The sequence below is a fragment of the Mixophyes fleayi genome, chromosome 6 (genome assembly GCF_038048845.1).
Source record: "Mixophyes fleayi isolate aMixFle1 chromosome 6, aMixFle1.hap1, whole genome shotgun sequence".
NCBI classification, from domain to species: Eukaryota; Metazoa; Chordata; class Amphibia; order Anura; family Limnodynastidae; genus Mixophyes; species Mixophyes fleayi.
In genome coordinates, this window is record NC_134407.1 from 82,274,347 (window position 1) to 82,286,730 (window position 12,384).

Genomic DNA, 12,384 nt, shown 5'->3' on the forward strand with positions numbered 1-12,384 from the left:
GAGACTTGCCTGCTATCCCGGGTGTCCGGGAGACCGACCCGGAATTCAGGAGTCTCCCAGACATTCCGGGAGAGTGGGCAAGTATGAAATAAACAAATTTCCAGGAAGATAAAGGGTCTGAGTCATTAAGGAGAGCAAAGCATAAAAAAGGAGTAACATTTGCACCTGGGCAAAACCATGTTGCATTGGAGGGGGAGGTCAATTTAAAATGTGGGGACAGATTTATAGTTGGGTTAGGGCATGTCCTAGATCAACTTTAAATTTCAGTGTAATAATAAAGCTATCAAGTATTTGTGTGCTAGATTAAAAAACAGCCAGTATTTAGCTTATGTGCAAATAATAAACTAATTTGCACCCCTTGCATTGTAACATGGTTTGTCCCAGTGAACATTAACTCCTTTTTTGCCTTAATAACTCAGGCCCAAAGTATTTAGTAACAGTTGTAGCCAATGGGAAAGCCAATAAATTAATCTGAAGATGTGAAACTCCTTTATTGGTCTGTACTTTGGTGTCACACTATTCATATGCATACTGCCTGTTGCATATATGGCAGACAGTGGCAGATCCAGGGGGAGGCGATCAGGGCAATCGCCCCCCCTAGCAGGGGCTTGCTGCCGGTGACTGCACACTATGTGCAGGTCCGTTCAGCAGTGACAATGTGCTGCCCGGCTGCTCTGATTGTGTTTTAAACACAATCACAGCAGCCAGGCAGCACATTGTCACTGCCGAACGGACCTGCACATAGTGTGCAGCTGCCGGCAGCCTTAGATGGCAGAAAGGGGGCGGGGCCTAAATCCCCCCCCCTAAATTGCCCGGGGTAGAAATTTTTTCTAGATCCGCCCCTGATGGCAGAACAGCACCCATGCAATAAAACTTTTCAGTTGACATATGTAATTTGTGCATGTTTGTTTGGTGTATTTTTTGGGGGCTGCCATATTTGCACCAGAATGTTAAACAAGACAGATTGATAGTAACAGCATCGTTATTTATATAAGTCATAAGAAGAAGCTCATAATATCTCCCAGAATGTGAGTAACTCCCGAGTGTTGGTTTCTTTCTGCTCAGCAAGAAACTCAGAAAAGGTCATTTACAAATGGGGGGAAACACAAACGCATCCTAAATGCCGTTTCGGCTAAATTGTAAAATGTATGTTTTAAAATAAGCTGCTTATGTTTTTCATTATCATCATCATTTATTTATTTATATATATATATATAGCGCCACTAACTCCGCAGCGCTGTACAGAGAGCTCATATCAGTCCCTGCCCCTTTGGAGCTTACAGTCTAAATTTCCTAACACACAGACAGACTTGGGACATTATTTGATAGCAGCCAATTAACCTACTAATATGCTTTTGGATTGTGGGAGGAAACCGCAGCACACGTAGGACACCCACGCAAACACGGGGATACAAACTCCACACACATAAATCCATGGTCGTTTTTGGCAAGAAACGTAATAAATAGTTAACATTACTTAAAATTTATGAACTTTGGATTTGTTAAAGCTAAAATAGGCAACTTGTACATCTTCAGCTGTTGTGGAACAGCCTTATTGGACTTGTAGTTCCACAACAGCTGGAGAGCCACAGGTCGTACAAGCCTGTGTGAAACGTTGCTGTGTCACTCAGCAGATGTTTCAGTTACATCATCATCATCAACATTTATTTATATAGCGCCAGCAAATTCCGTAGCGCTTTACAATTGGGGAACAATTACAGCAAGTCCTATCCATGGAATGCAGTATGAAAACATGCAGTGATATATTTACACCGTACCTGTATCATCGCTCCAGTCTATTGATCCAGAAGGACCTTATGTAGCTGTATCTCTCCGATCTCTTTCCTGACTTTATCATGTGTAAATATCTGATAACTGTCTGTCTCCCATCTCATACGCTGCTCAGATCCATTTTTTTTTAATTTCCTAAACTCTGAGACCCATTCCCCAGCCATAAAAATATTTGTCACCTATCCTTGTCAGCAGAGGTTAAATCGCTCCTTCTGCTGTCAACTCTTCTATCTTACATGGACATAAACCTGTCGTCTCCACTTCCTCCCAGCACCCAGCTTTACCACACTTCCTCCCTGTTTTCATCAAGGACAAAAATGCCCATCAATTTGTGTTTAGTGATTGGAATATTCCTTGCCTGGAGGTCCACACCTTCATTTACTGATCATGTTAGTGATATTCAAAATAAAGTTCTTGTATTGAGAGAATTAGATAAGTGGGGACATTTTTAACAGGTATTAAAGTTCATCAAATGTCTTGTAAAGTCCTTGAGCACTTAAAGGGATGAGAGGATACTGTCCTCAATATTATGTTATGAGAGAGGCCATTAGCCGAAGGAGTTTAAAATCATGTGATGTGAAGCTGATAATGTTACTCACCACTGGGGGGATTTAAGGCTGTAGTTTAATCAGCCAATAGGAAGGAAGTGGGAGTGTCGTGGAAGCAATATATCAAGCAGTGGGAGAAGGAGAGAGCTTCCTGTTTCCTGGATCCGGAGAGAGAAGCTGCAGCATCAGGCTCAGTATCTGTGTTTTCTGGTTTCTGTTAACTGTGCTTCATTTACTTTCTTATCTTTTCTGCTTCTTTGCTTCTCCTTCCCTTCTCCTCGTTTTTGCTTACTCTCTTTTTCCCTTATTCTTTGTCCTCATTTCTTCCCTCAGTATGGCTTCATCCCGTCCTAGACGCTCCAGATCTACCCCAGCAAGGCTGGCCGGGTCCCCCCCTCCTCTCGCGGCCGTGTCCGCTTCTGCCCATCGCCCTGCTCTCTCCTCTGTTCACCCCCCCTCTCAAAACCAGCTAGAGACGCCGGGTCTTCTCGGCGCGAACAGCCGTAGAAGGGGAGGTGCTGTCAGCAGCAGACCATGTGTCTCGGCCGCCGCGAGAGTGTCTCGCGGGGCGGGCCCGAGCTGTGGTCGGAGGTCCAGGGCTCCGGAGCGGGCGGCGAGGCCGCTCGTGTCCGGACCAATTCAGCGTGTCAGGCAGGCTGGAAAAGCCCGGGGCAGGGGATCTCCTTCCTCCGGGGTGTTGGGTGGCGCCTGGCGGCCATCTTTAATTCAATCCGCTGCGGTGGTGTCCAGGGGTCCTGATGGCACTGAGGGGGGTGTTGAGGCCCAGGAGGTATCCTCTCTGTCTGGCAGGGAGCAGAACCCGGGGTCCCCATATAGAGGGCTTGGTCCGGTTATTGTGGACCCCCTGCTCCCCCCGGGTCAACGTGGACAGGGTGGGGTTGGCCATGGTGTTCTTCCTCCCTCCCCCCCGGGCGGCTAGTTGTTGAGCAGCAGGCCCAATTTCTCCCCTGTGGTCTTCAGCAGGCCCCTTCCCCCTCCTTTTTACGGGGTCATGGTTCCCAAGTTTCCCCCCTTCCCCTCCCCCAGGCCGGTGTTCCCCCGCCCCCTCCCCCCATTTTTTTCCCCCCTTCTTTTCTCTATGGATGCTGTGGTTCAGTCAGGTGTCAGTTTTTCCTCTAACAAGGACCCTGGTTTATTAGGTCCCCCCCCGGGTAGGTTTTCTCCTGGTGGTAGTGGAGTAGCTTACCAGCAGTTTCCCTTGGAACAATCAGCGGCTTTCCGCTCCCAGGTCCCGGACCCGGTTGAAACCTGGCTTTCCCAGCCACGTTCCTTCAATCAGAACAGGTTGGATAGTGCCCCCTCTTGGTCATTGCCATACCCCCCTAGGGGTTATGGTCCCGTATCAGGAATGGGCAGTAGGTGGACGGCCCCTTACCCTCATCTGTCTGGGCAACACTTTCATGCTTACCCTGAACCCTCCTTGGCTTGGGCAATATATTTGGCGTTACTGGTACGGTCCCGCCTCTTCCCACGGTTTCCCAGCGGGGGGGTGGGGATCAAAGGGCTCCCCCTCAAGCGGGTTTTCTGGGTCATCTCACGGCCTCAACCCCGGTGCCGGCCCCGGCTGGGTTCCTGCCTCAGCCTTTATGCAATCTGCCTTCTCCGAATGCTAACGTGTTTTCTCGTCCAGTTTCACAGGCGCAGCCGTCTTCCTTAGTTGTTCCAGCGGGCATGGACAGGTCACCTTCTCGGTCACAGCAGGGAGGTGAGGTGGAGCGTTCGGCAGTCCAGCAAGAGTCTCAACCAGGCGGTTCGAGGGACGAGGGCGGAGCGGGAGTAGTTCTGCAGGAGGCGCAGGGAGCGGATGGTGAGTACGATGGTTCTACGATAAGCAATACATACATGTCCGGTTCAAGCATATCTACCACTAGTGATGAGTCAGCATCATCTTCCCCAAGGCAGGGTCAGCGCAAGCTAATAAAAATTCTGAACACTCATTTCGGGGGAGCTAAGAGGAAGAGCGCGGATCTACTGGTTTCAATTTCTCCCACACCGGCAGGAGGTCCCCTGGTTAGATGTGAAAACACTGCATTGTTGATAGGAGTTAGGCGCAGCATGAGGCACAAGATTAAGAAAGGTCATTATGTTGATATATTCGAGCTGACAAAGGTCACCCAAAAAGAGTTGGCAGCTGCGTGCGCACGAGGGGGAGTGGGGGAGGATGCATACAGAAACTTTTCAAACTGGCTAACAGGGTATTGCGTTTTTTCAGCTTGCTATTTAGAAACTAGACCTGACGCAATCATAGACGTATGGAAATATCTTCACCTTATTAATGAGATGCATAGTTGTGAACGCCCAGGTACCTGGAGGTTGTACGATAAGCTGTTTCGCGAGAAGGTGCACGGCCAGCTTTATATGCCCCTGGCTTTTAAAGATGTCGAGATCTGGTTGAGATTAAATAGAGCTCAAGTGTGGGAGGTGAGCATGGGGTATGGTCCTCCGCAGTTACCCAGGTTTCCGTATGGGGGAGACGAGGTGCTCCCCAGTCTTCCAAAAACCGTTGCTTTGCCTTTAATAACTCCTCATGCGGGAGGGGGGATTCCTGCCGGTATAGGCATGTCTGCACCAATTGTAGAGGAAGTCATCCCCTCAAGGAATGCCCTAGGGGCCCCGGCGGAGTCGGTAGGGGACAGGGAGGGGCGGGGGGTACTGTCTAAAGCAGACTCCCCCATCATATTCTCAATTCTTTGTAGATGGCTGGCCCTTTACCCGGATGCCGGGCAGGCCTCTTTCCTTAGGGAGGGTTTTCGTCTCCCCATAGATAGTGGGGTGGCGGGTACTGCCGCCAGAAACCTTCGCTCCGCGTATGTGCACCCTGACATCTTAGCGGAAAAAGTTGGGAAAGAGGTAGGCCTTGGTCGTATGGTGGGTCCTTTCTCATCCCCTCCCATTCGAGATCTAGTCATTTCCCCGGTAGGAATAGTGCCCAAAAAGACCCCGGGAAAATTTAGATTAATCCAGCATTTATCTCACCCGGCGGGTAGGTCAGTTAATGATGCGATCGACCCAAAAATCAGCTCAGTGGTGTACCAGTCCTTTGATGATGCGTTAACCATAGTGAGAGAATTTGGCAAGGGAGCGCTGATGGCTAAATTGGACATAGAGTCGGCTTTCCGCCTCCTCCCGTTGCATCCCGAGTCCTTTAAATTTATGGGGTTTAGAAATCAGAACGAGTACTATGTGGATCGATGCCTGCCAATGGGTTGTTCAGTGTCGTGCGCATATTTTGAGGCATTTAGTTCCTTCCTCCACTGGTGTGTCGGGGCAGGGACGGGACATCGCGGCATAGCGCATTATCTGGATGACTTCTTATTTATAGGTCCGGCCAATTCCCCTTGTTGTAAGGACACATTGTTTGCGGCGCAAGCGCTATTTCGTGTAATGGGGTGCCAATAGCTGCGGATAAAACGGAAGGCCCGGCCACATGCCTGTCGTTTTTAGGTATTGAAATTGACGCAATAGAAGGTTGTTGTCGTTTACCATCTGATAAAGTGGCTAAGTTACAGTCCCTGATAGAGGAGGTTTTGGCGGCCCCGTCTTGCGCATTGCGTAAAATTCAATCGTTGCTAGGCTCTTTAAATTTTTCTTGCAGAGTAATACCTATGGGCCGAGTATTTTGTAGAAAGCTTCAGCTAGCAACGTCAGGCTTGCGTAGTCCCCATGCCCAGGTGCGGTTTTCTGCAGAAATTAAGGAGGATTTGTGTTTATGGAGGCGGTTCCTAGTGGTCTTTAACGGTGTAAGAGTATGGCCAGCACCCGCAGTAGCTAGTACATCATTGGAGTTGCATACAGATGCATCAGGCTCGAAAGGTTTCGGTGCCTTTTTCCAGGGGGATTGGTGCACGGCTCCCTGGCCGCAGTCATGGAGGTCTGAAGGTTTGGTGCGAAATCTGTTAACATTAGAATTGTTTCCCATTGTTGTAGCTTTGGAGCTGTGGGCGGACCGGTTGTGCGGCAAGAGCGTGGTTTTTTTGGTGTGACAACCTAGGTGTGGTGCAGGCTATCAACAAGCAAAGCGCCTCCTCACGCACGGCAATCAATTTGCTGCGTGTCCTGGTGTTGAGATGTTTAGAGTTTGATTACCTTTCGGGCACGCCACGTCCCTGGTGTGAATAACCAAATAGCCGATGCTCTCTCCCGTTTTGACTGGCAACGTTTTAGATCTCTGGCCCCACAGGCATGTTTAACTGGCTTACAGTGTCCTCCTTATGTTTGGCAGATGGTCCGTTAGGGATAAGGTGGCTAGCAGAAGCGTCCTTGGCTCCGGCAACTAGAAAGTGTTATCAAGGGGCATGGGAACGTTGGTTGAGTTACTGCGCATCTTGCAACAGCGATGTTTCAGGTCAGATTCCCTCTATTACGGGTTTTATGTGGAATTGTTACAACGAGGGAGTTTCTAGAGCAAAGATGGGGTCCCTTTTGGCTGGTATTTCATTCATGGCTAAGTTAAATAGCGCGCAGGATCCCACAAAGTCATTTATCATCACTAAAGCATTGAAGGGTTGGTCCAGGATCCAGCCTATAAGTAGTGACACTCGCCGGCTGATTGACAGGCAAATTTTAGCCAGATTGATTGAGGTTTTGCACAACATAGCCACAGATGATTACGAGGCTTTGCTGTTTGGGCTGGCTTTCTCAATGGCGTATCACGGAGCTTTTAGGGTTAGTGAGTTGGTAGCCAGATCCAAGAACGACATAGGGGGAGCTTTGTTGTGTAGAAATGTTATTTTACAATCCAATGTGATACGTTGTAAGATAGTCAGGTCCAAAACGGATCAGTTAGGCAGAGGTCACTGGTTAGCGATTACGGAGCAGCAGGAAACATCCATATGCCCGGTCACGCTGGCCAATCAATTTGTTAAAATTCGACCCCTGGGGGAAGGTTTGTGGCTAAGTCATTCGGACAATACACCAGTAACTAAATTTCAGTTTAGCGTTTTGTTAAAACGGGCCCTTGGGGAGGTTGGCCTTAACCCTGTTGAATATGGCACGCACTCTTTCAGAATAGGGGCGGCCACTGCCGCTGCAGCCAGAGGGGCATCTATCAATGAGATTCAAGCGTTAGGGAGATGGGAGTCGCAGGCCTATAAGAAATATATCCGGCCGGATAAATGAGCCTTGTAAGGACTCTTATATATATGGTCATGTTCTCTCCTTATGTCTCTCATGGTTCTTTATCGCTTTCATCTTTCTTTTCTCATCTATCACTTGGTGACTCAGGGCTATGCTGCTCGCTGTGTTAAACGGGGGCATGGAGGGATTTTTCCTCTTGTTTTCCCTGGCAAGGCCTGATTAGTGTGTGTGCCTCCCGGGGTTAATAAGGGGTTTTTACCTACATATGGGTTACCAATTTTCCATTTCATTTTGTTAAGAATTAAAGAGTAAAGATAATTTCAGTTTAAGAAAAATAAATAAATAAATTAGTCAGTAAACGAAACAAAATAGATAAAATTAATTGCTTTTAGAGCTAAAGATAGGATCTTTTACCCTTTCCAATATTCGAATTAAGTTGGGGTGGCCCCTCTGGTAGGGAGGGGATACCTCAGCAAGTTTTTAAATAAAAATAAAATTAAAATATAGTTCTGTTTTTAACACGGTTGTTTGGTGGCGCAGGTTTCTCAGATACGGTTATGATTGATGAGACTATTCATTTTGTTTTAGGTTTTTCGGTGAAGAAGACAAGAATATGGGTCGTGGGTCATTCTTTTATCTTTTAGGCGGCGAAACACAGAATAGCGGAGAGGTGGTCCGGTTTCACACACCCAGTTGACATCCGCTGGTTGGGTAAAAGGGGCATGGTATGGGCGGCTTTGAATCCCACGTTAGGGGAAGAAATAGAAGAACACGGTACCCCAGATATAGTGGTGATTCATTTGGGAGGTAATGATGTAGGAAAGGGCCTTGATTTAATCATTAACGTTCGTGAAGATCTCGCACAAATACATGCCTGATGGCCTTCAATGAAGGTTTGTTGGTCCAACATAATTCCTCGGTTGTCCTGGAAGTCATCTATTCCCCCGGCTACATTGATAAAGGTGGTTAAAAAGATAAATGGATACGCGAGGCAGAACATTAGGGACATACAGGGGGTGGTCATTAGCCACCCTGGTTTAACAATAGACAAGAGGCACCTTTTCAGAGCGGATGGAGTTCATTTGTCGCCAGTAGGAACGGTTTTGTTTTTAGAGAGGATTTTTTCAGAGCTCAAGGGTTTAGTTCTTTCTTTAGGTGGCGGGCCGCGTGGTCCGTAGGGCACTCGGCTGTGGCAGGAGAGCATGGCAGTCATAAGGTTGTTAAACATACGGTACTTAATGTGTTGGCAATATAGCCTTGGTTCCCTCAATGTTATTAGACTCGTTGATACTCTTGTAAGGAGTATCAGGTTTTTGCCTAGAAAGGGCTTGACCAGTTTGAGTTCAGAGGGTATTGAGTTAATTTATAGTGTACAGTACCGGCCAATAGTTAAGGTGTTAACCTGGGTTGGTGGAAAGGAGGCGATCTTCCACTGTATTGGTTTATGTTGGTTTTAGTTGGCTGCCCTTGCTCTTCGCCACCTCTATAAAGAAAAAGGTCCAAATTGTTTATAGCATTTTGATAGTATTGATAGATAAAATAAAATAAAGAAAAATAAAATAAAATAAAAATAAACAAATAATTTAAAAATAATAATGTAATAAAAGGACCTTTTTTTATTCCAAACTTAAGTCGGTGTCCGTGTCTTTATTTCATGGTTTATATGTGGGGATTTTTAAATGAAGAGGGTAATGCATTTGAAGGGTAATCAACACTATGCATTTTATTATGAGAGAAGCCATTAGCCGAAGGAGTTTAAAATCATGTGATGTGAAGCTGATAATGTTACTCACCACTGGGGGGATTTAAGGCTGTAGTTTAATCAGCCAATAGAAAGGAAGTGGGAGTGTCGTGGAAGCAATATATCAAGCAGTGGGAGAAGGAGAGAGCTTCCTGTTTCCTGGATCCGGAGACCCACCCACCCGCCCTGGTTTTCAGGTTATAATGGTTATATTTCCTCATCACGAGGATCGAGGTTTTGAATGGCAGAAGAGCATGGCAGTCATAAGGTTGTTAAACATACGGTACTTAATGTGTTGGCAATAAAGCCTTGGTTCCCTCAATGTTATTAGACTCGTTGATACTCTTGTAAGGAGTATCAGGTTTTTGCCTAGAAAGGGCTTGACCAGTTTGAGTTCAGAGGGTATTGAGTTAATTTATAGTGTACAGTACCGGCCAATAGTTAAGGTGTTAACCTGGGTTGGTGGAAAGGAGGCGATCTTCCACCGTATTGGTTTATGTTGGTTTTAGTTGGCTGCCCTTGCTCTTCGCCACCTCTATAAAGAAAAAGGTCCAAATTGTTTATAGCATTTTGATAGTATTGATAGATAAAATAAAATAAAGAAAAATAAAATAAAATAAAAATAAACAAATAATTTAAAAATAATAATGTAATAAAAGGACCTTTTTTTATTCCAAACTTAAGTCGGTGTCCATGTCTTTATTTTATGGTTTATATGTGGGGATTTTTAAATGAAGAGGGGAATGCATTTGAAGGGTAATCAACACTATGCATTTTAACATTTTATGTAATAGTTTTCCACACTAATAAAACAGTTTTCAAATATAACCCTAATTCTATATGAGGATATTTGACCCAGCAGCTCCTCTAGCTCTGGTTGTTGTCCTCCGCAGACATCCCTGTCTCAGGGCCGTCTCTTCCTTTGGGCATGATGGGCAGGTGCCCGGGGGCCCTGCAGGCAAAAAAAAAAAATATTATTATTTTTTTTTTTTTAAATACTTACCTTGCGGTCACATCAGCGGTGACCCAGCTCCCTCCCTGGTCCCCTCTTCCGTGCTGTGCTCGCAGTGAATGCTGGGCGTGATGTCACGCCCAGCATTCACTGCAACCACAGCACGGAAGAGGGCAGAAGAGACTCAGCGGAAAAAAAGAAGAGGATCGGACTTAAGGTAAGTTAAGGGGGCCCCTATATATATATATGTGTAAAAAAAAAGCGATTATATATATAATCACGTGTTTTTTTTTACATACATATATATTTGTTTTACACACACTATTTATATATATATATATATATATATATATATATATATTTTTTTTTTTTAGGGGCCCGGTACACTGCATTGCCCGGGGGCCCATAAAGTTGTTAAAGTGGCCCTGCCCTGTCTTTCTGTGTAACGTTACCGTGCCAGCTAGCATTATTTTTATTTTTGTCAGTGTCTTTATTCTTTTCTGTATTGTTGACAGCCAATTGCAATCTAGGGGCATTCTGTTTGTTTTGCATGAGTTTGCGGTGTGTGTCTGTAGTAGGGAAGTTAGATTGTAAGCTCCATTAACGCAGGGGCATGTTTTATGCAGTTTTCTAATTGCACAGCGCTACATAGCATGTTGGTGGTATATAAATAAGGTGCAATAATAAATAATACAATTATTATCTCCCAGAGACAGTAGTACTGTGCCAATTAGGCCAAGAGCAATGTCATTTAAAAGATAATGTTGGCATGATATTTTGGGCCCCTATGGAACTTTTCTCAATATGCTCTCGATTAGTCACAGAGTTTGCGTCACGACTATGCGTTGCGTACCTGCTATTGTTGGCACTACTCGGAAGAAGGTGCGGAATCTAACGTGCCCCTGGTACTCACCAGGGACCCGCGCAAAAAGGTATGGACTCCGCTGCAGGAGACACGCAGGTCGTGGTCCTTCCACGAGTCAGGTAGCGAGGTACGTGAGAAGAGTTGTCAGACAAGCCGGGTCGGTAACTGTGCTGGCAATGGAAGTACACGAGGAATATCCGGAGGGATGGTGAGACAAGTCGGGTCGGTAACGTCTGGAAGCGCGGTACAACATGGAGATATATAAAGGGTGGTGAAACGGTCCTGGTCAGAAGGGTCACAGACAAGCAAGAGAAGTCAGGAAAAATGCTAGGAACTGGAAGTCCTCATACTCTGGCACTGGTGTGCACACAGGAAGCCTCTTATAAAGGCTGAGGAGCCAATGAAAGTGCAGGGGGGGGGCGGCGCTGTCCTCAGCTGCTGCCGGAAGTCTCCAGTAGCGTCCCATTGCTAGGCAACGGAACGCGCATACGCAGACGGCCAGGCAACCAGACGCGGAAATGCAAGGAGGGAGGAAATGCAGGCGGCCGTCCCAAAGTGGCAGCGGGACGGTGCCTGACAGTTTGCGTGTGGCTCACAAAATAATGTTTTAAATGTCTCACCTTGAAAATATCAAGAGCTAATTTCACACAATCCATATAATTAGTTGTTTGTTCTATGACAATGGCCCACCAAAATAATTCTAACATTATATCCCCCCAACAGTCCTCAGGCTTATAAAGTGTGGTCATAACCTCTGTGTGTTCATTTGTAATGTTGGTAAGCAATGCCATGGTATCAATAAAATTATTTCTAACAATAAAAATACACATTTTACACACAAAGCTGCCACAAATCAAAGTTACAGTGTTATTATTTACATGACAATGTCTAACAGTGTTGGAAAAAGCATGTATAAAGCAATATGATACTGATTATAATTACAGAAACATTTGACTAAAAACAAAATATGGATTCAAGGTGCAAGGGCTCCTCTAGTGTGAGCTTACCATGCAGAGTTGAGGTCTAGAGTGACCATCTGCAAATGATCTTGGCTGCACCGAACATGCTATGAATATGTTTAGACTGTTATAAAGTGACTGATGACATGCAACTGTGTCTCTAGATTCTTAACAGCTACTTTGCTGATTTCATTGTGCAGAACAAGAAAATATGTTGTTAGTGTGGCTCCTGATGCATTGTTGTATGTTGTCTGGTCTAGGAGTGAAGGGGGATACCCTGTTATGTGTGATACCATTGTGTATGTGTTTGTTTTTTATCCCTTTGGTAACAAAGTCTGAGTTTTTGGTTTGCCTCTGTCTGCTTTCCCAACAGATACAATTTTCAGATGCAAATTTTACATGTTTACACAGCCACTATATTCATATCACAC